Source organism: Macaca fascicularis, chromosome 5 (assembly GCF_037993035.2).
Source record: "Macaca fascicularis isolate 582-1 chromosome 5, T2T-MFA8v1.1".
NCBI lineage: Eukaryota > Metazoa > Chordata > Mammalia > Primates > Cercopithecidae > Macaca > Macaca fascicularis.
Genome location: NC_088379.1, coordinates 15535443 through 15541089, shown reverse-complemented (window position 1 = coordinate 15541089; position 5647 = coordinate 15535443). Strand labels below are relative to the sequence as shown.

Here is a 5647-nt window from a genome sequence, read left to right as displayed (position 1 = left end):
GGCTAGGTGGTGTGTCATAAGACTAAGGCTACAAAACATGGCACAGATAGTGTATTCATCACCAATATGGCGCACACTCACCAAGGCAGGCAGCCACTAGAAGGCAGAGTAAAGGAGATACAATCATCTGAACAAAAGTGAAAAAATGCACAATTAATACATGAAGTCTACAAGAACAAATGTACTTGGCGAGGGTATGCTGAGAAGAAGGAATTGTGATATTTAAATTAGTAAAACTGTAAGGAAGTGCCAGGAAGTGGATCCTGAAGATTTTGTTCCCTAGTAGGCAGCTTGACAAAGGCTTTTCAAGCCATAAAGGCAGGGTAATAGCTTGTATCTCTTGCTTCTCTGTTTTTTGTTTTGTTTTGTTTTTATTTCCAATAGGGATGAGTTCTACATTCAGCATATAGTATATCTTGAATAAATGCTGTTTCCCTCAATTCAGAAAGATATTTGTGAAATATTTTTTAGAGAAGCTGCTTTAATTTGGAAAATAATATAAACTCCTCAGAAGGGAAAAACTGCAAACGTATAAACTCTTCCCTTCCCCCTTTTCCATCTAAACAATGCTTCCTATTCTTCTTTAAGATGCAGATCAAATTTGACATGTGTCAGGAAGACATCTCCCCATTCTGGCAAGCACCACTCAGAGTTGATACTTCTGCTTTGTAACCTCATGGGATACCTACCTGGGACCTGAACACACTTCACTGTAGCCTCTGCTTTTGCTCCTCCTTCTCTGCTGTTTTTGCATATGAAACTCCATGCTCCTATCTTAGGTGAACCCATATATTGTTTAAATATCCACTTATCCATTTAGCTGCAGCAATTCTGTATCTCATTTTTATTTTCCTCTTAGTTTTAGTTTTCAACTTTAATGTAGTCTTTCTACTAGGTCATTCCCAACAGCAAACATTCTTTTTTTACATTCAGCTTAAAAAAATAAAAATAACTATACTTCTCTTAGGAGGCAGACCACAGCCAATGACTAACAATAGCTAGCCCACTGTCTTGAGGTGGGGTTAACTTTGTAGTACAAATTGTTTTCCAAAACTCACTTTGAGATCACACTGAAACTAGTTGTCCTCTGAAGCTACATCCCTGCTTAGCTTTTCTTCCGCTTTATCATTCTTTCTTCACTTCACCTGCTCTGAAAAGCATTTTCCCAATAAACCACTTGAGTACCAATACCCATCTTTGGATGGGTACTTTGTTTTTAGGGACGCCGGCCTAAGACAACTGGTACCCAAAGTGGAGTAGTCCTAGGAGGCTCTAAGGATGGGCTTTTTCAAGTTATGTCACTTGCTGACTGAATGGCAATAAGAATCCCACTACTAGTCTTAGCTGGATTATAGATTGTCCCTGGCATATTCAAGCATTGTAATTGCTAAGACTTCTACTTTTGTTGGACTAAGATGAGACACGATTGGAAGGAGGTGTACTAGCTGATGCAGTATCTTTGACACTTGAGAAATGTAGAATAAATAATAAGAACTGCAACTGGTAGCTGTTTCCAAGCAGCATTGTTTTATTAAAAAGAAAAAAAAATGACAGGCTTGGATCTATTATTCAACATCTTAAAGCAGAGAGTCATAGGGTATTCTCGGCAGCATTTAAAAACTTTTATCTCCTACAGCCAGCAGGCAGACATCGCTTGAGATTAGGCACCAGATCTCATTTTAAGAATCACAGAATTTTAGAATTTGTAGAATTTAAGAGAATCTTGAATTTCCAGCCTATGTAAGTATACAGTGAAAAAGTCAGGGCCCTGATACAAAGTAGTAGAACCCTAAGATTTGGGATAGGGATATCCAGATAGACGTATTTGAAGAGTGACATCCAGATTCCTTTGAACCCTCTGAACCTACAGAAGTGTCCCACTCTCTTTTTGGAAGGTAGAGAACTTCTTGCCTGAAAATATGCAGAGACCTAAAATGAAGCAGGTGCTTTACAATGTAATAGTTGCCTTCATCAGAATCTCTTTCCTCCTTTCCTACTGGCCACCAGACCTGGAAGTAGAGACAAACCTCAGCCAGAAATGACAAGAGAAGTGGCAATCCTGCTAAGCAAAAAAAGGAATGATTTGCCAAAGGAGCTGTAGGACCATGTGCTAACATGTATTGTCAGGAACTCAGATTGGTGGATCCTGAGCACGTGGGAACATGTTTTCAACATGAGGCATTCCTCTGTAACACAATGTTTAACATCTGGCAAGGACACTACGTGATTGTTCTAACACATTACTGGAGTAACTCTTGAGAGCTTGGGAAATGTTGTGGTCCATCTTGTAGAAAGGAGAGACCAGAGCAGCCATGGAAAATTCTGGAGGAAGGAATCCTGAGCCTCAGAGAAGCAGGGATGCTAGAACATGTCTATCATAGGAGAACAGAAAATGTACTAACTACATATGTTCTTAAGATGGCTCATCAGTTTAGACCATAACAGTGTTTCTTCCTCGTCTGAAAACTCAGATGAACCTCTGAACTTGACTTTTTCAAGAAGTTTTCAAATTCAAATAATCTGGACAACAAGAGCACTAACCCAGTGTTCGGGATGAACCCTTTTAGTGCCAAATCTTTATACACAGCTCTTCCACCTCAAAGCGCATTCCCCCCCTCCTACTTTCATGCCACCAGTTTAGACCAGTATTCCTGGGCTACGACCATACCCAGCCCTGGATTAAATGAGCTTGCTACCACATATACCCTACACCTGCCCAACTGGAGCAACTACCTTTGCTGACATGCAACAAAGGAGCAAGTACCAACGGAAACAAGGATTTCAGGGAGAACTGCTTGATGAAGCACAATACTACATGTCAGGCCTCGATGTTATGACACACTCCGACTCCTGTCTGTCTCACAAGATCAAGAAGACAGAGTGGCCCGTATGCATGTGACTTATGTGCAAGAAATTCCAGAAAAGCAGTTCCCTTCTGCAACATAAATACGAACACACAGACCACATCAGTGTCAGATTTGTAAGAAAGCGTTTATACACAAGCACCGCCTTATCGCGCATTCTCTCGGGGGAGAAGCCCTATAAGTGTGATAAACGTGGCAAGCGCTTCTCACACTCGGGCTGGTACTCGCAGCACAGGAATCGCAGGTATTCCTACCGCAAGCGGGAGGCGGAGGAGCGGCAAGCGGCGGGGCGCAAGGCGCGCGAGACAGGGCACTTGGAACCCACCGAGCTGCTAATGAACCGGGCTTACTTGCAGAGCATTACCCCTCCAGGGTACTCGGACTCGGAGGAGCGGGCGAGTATGGCGAGGGATGGCGAGAGCCAGAAAAAGCGCGAGAAAGAGGGCGAGGATGGCTACCGGAAGCTGGGCAGACAAGATGGCGACGAGGGGTTCCAGGCGGAAGAGGAAGAAAGTGAAAATAAAAGTATGGATACGGATCCCTAAACGATACAAGATGAAGAAGAAACTGGAGATCACTCCAGGTACGGTAGTTCGGAGGATGGGGAAATGGAAACCAAATCAGACCACGAGGAGGACAATATGGAAGATGGCATGGAATAAACTACTGCATTTGAAGCTTCCTTTTTTTTTTTCAGTAGTATTGTTACCTGCTTGAAAACACTGCTGTGTTAAGCTGTTCATGCACGTGCCTGACGCTTCCAGGAAGCTGTGGAGAGGGACAGAAGGGGCGGTTCAGCCAAGACAGATGTAGACAGAGTTGGAGCTGGGTATTGTTAAAAACTGCATTATGCAAAAATTTTGTACCGTGTTAAGGCCTAAAACCTGTGTGGTTCAGAGACAAATTCCTGTGTTTAATAGCATTTATACTTTAAGCACAATAGGAAATTGTAAAAATTGCACCCTACTTATCAGTACAAACTTTAAAAAACGATGTCTAATTTACATAAGTACATTTTAAAAAGGTGCCAGCACTACCATACATCATTATTGTTATTCCTTTTTAATTTGCTCGCACTACAATGCATCAGTATTATGATTTCTCTGTACTTTCCTTTTGTTATTCATCAATTCCCCCCCCCCTCTTTTTTTTTTCCAGCTTAAGTAACCATACAATTTTAGGCCTCAATTTTTTTTTTTTTTTTCTGTTAAGGAACTTGAAGTGTTGCATGTGTGAATTTAAGATACTGAAGTCTTAAAGTGACCTGGACGTAAAGGAAAAAGTAAGATGAGAAATAAAGCCTTTGTAAGGTGGTTTTAAAAGCCTTATAGGCAAACCTTTTACTCTGTGTTTCTGCCAGTGCCATCCTTGTACAGTATTAAGAGGGTAACATGGGTTACCTTTGCACCAGCTTCAGTGTTAAGCTCACCCTGTTCTTTGAAGCACCCATGTCAGTATTAGAAGAATAGGCAGCAGTTCCTTAGTTTACATATGTTTGTGCAATTATTTTCTGTACTTTTTTGTTCATTAATTTTGTCAGTATTACAAGAAACTGTTTTTGCAACAACAAAAAATTTTTTTTGCATTCATTTAATTTTAGGTCAAATAACATTTTATTTGTGTGGCTCATTTTATATTTCCTAGTTTTATTTATTTCATACTATAGTGCATAGTATTATAGTTCTTCAGTATACAGCTATATTTTAGTAAAAAAGGAACATGATATTGATCATTTGGGCAAATTTGATGTAAAGAGAAGAGCATTTATTGTGTTTTGGAACATTAATTGTGAGATGGGATTTTTCAATTTTATTATTTTGTTTTTGTTTTTTTCCAATTACTGGAAGTTCCAAATTTGGGAACTTTTGATACGATCTTACGAAAACACTGTATTTTCCACTGAAAATTCCACTTTCTTTATCTTGTTTTTTAGCTAAAAAGAGGGACAGTTAAATACAATGTATGATACCATGCAAACAATCTTTCTGAATTGTCTTTGTAAAAGTATTATTGAATTTTTAATTTGTAATTTCTTTTGAAAATGACCATGCTCAAATAAAAATGTAGCCAAATTAAAAAAAAAAAAAAAAAAGATGACTCAGAGGACATTTTATTAACAAAAACAATAGAGGGCTCTGGTGAGAGAGTCACAGGCAGTGCAAAACTGAGCAGTAATTGTCCTCTGTAGGTCAGGAGTGATGATAGGAGAAGTTGTTACAGAAGTGGGCTCCCTAATAGCAATGAGGATAAGACTCTGGAATAGAAGAGGCCAGGAGACAGCCCTTAACAGTCAGAAAAAGAATAATGTGAAGCCAGTTACTGTGATAGACAGCAAGACTGAAATGGCAGCCAGAGGCATCTGTCCCATAGGGATCGTGGCAATGGCTCACAGAACATAGTATTTTTAGGTGCAAAATAGATGGGCAACCAGAAAGTGTACTGCTTAAAATACATCACCAAAAATGTTCAGAGAATGACAGTCAGGTGCAGTGGCTCATACCTGTAATCCTAGCACTTTGGGAGGCTGTGACGGGCAGATCACATGAGTCCAGGAGCTCCAGACCAGCCTGGGCAACATGGTGAAACTGTATCTCTATAAAAAATACAAAGATTAGTCAGGTGTAGTGGTATGTGCCTGTAGTCCCAGTTACCTAGGAGGCTGAAGCAGGAGGATCTTGAGCCCAGGAGTTTGAGGCTGAAGTGAGTCATGATCACCCCCATTGTACTCCAGCCTGGGCGACAGAGCAAGACCCTGTCTCCAAAAAAAAAAAAAACAAAGGTTC

General features: G+C 40.3%; 1 pseudogene; it reads left to right on the top strand.

The window, feature by feature from the left end:
* The first annotated feature begins 2743 nt into the window (after positions 1-2743).
* LOC102132292 (zinc finger E-box-binding homeobox 2 pseudogene) lies at positions 2744-3526 on the top strand (annotated as a pseudogene).
* Positions 3527-5647: the final 2121 nt, after the last annotated feature.